Genomic DNA, 242 nt, shown 5'->3' with positions numbered 1-242 from the left:
AAATTCTTTCAGGAAGACCTCACTCTTAATCAATACTCTACCTAACTTGAATCAGCTGTTCGGCGGCACTCACCTTCCTGCAAAACCAATCAGTATCGTACAAAAAATGCAAGGGCCAATCCCAGAGTCACAACCCTGCTTTAACTCTGTTTCTCCCTTTGTTATCAGCTGTCATTACAGGCAAAGAGTGCAACCCCCCCCCCATTCCCCCTCCAGTCATCTACTCCAGCTGACCGGTCCGG

At 48.3% G+C, this 242-nt stretch overlaps 1 protein-coding gene across 1 annotated transcript in view; it reads left to right on the top strand.

Moving 5' to 3' along the window:
- The window catches only part of LOC116701535 (uncharacterized), a 14,816-nt gene that overhangs the window by 7,702 nt on the left and 6,872 nt on the right, over positions 1-242 (top strand). The window lies entirely within an intron of this gene.

Source organism: Etheostoma spectabile, chromosome 2 (genome assembly GCF_008692095.1).
Source record: "Etheostoma spectabile isolate EspeVRDwgs_2016 chromosome 2, UIUC_Espe_1.0, whole genome shotgun sequence".
In the NCBI taxonomy this organism is placed as follows: domain Eukaryota; kingdom Metazoa; phylum Chordata; class Actinopteri; order Perciformes; family Percidae; genus Etheostoma; species Etheostoma spectabile.
Note: the sequence above shows the minus strand (reverse complement) of the source record. Positions and strands in the feature narration are given on the sequence as shown.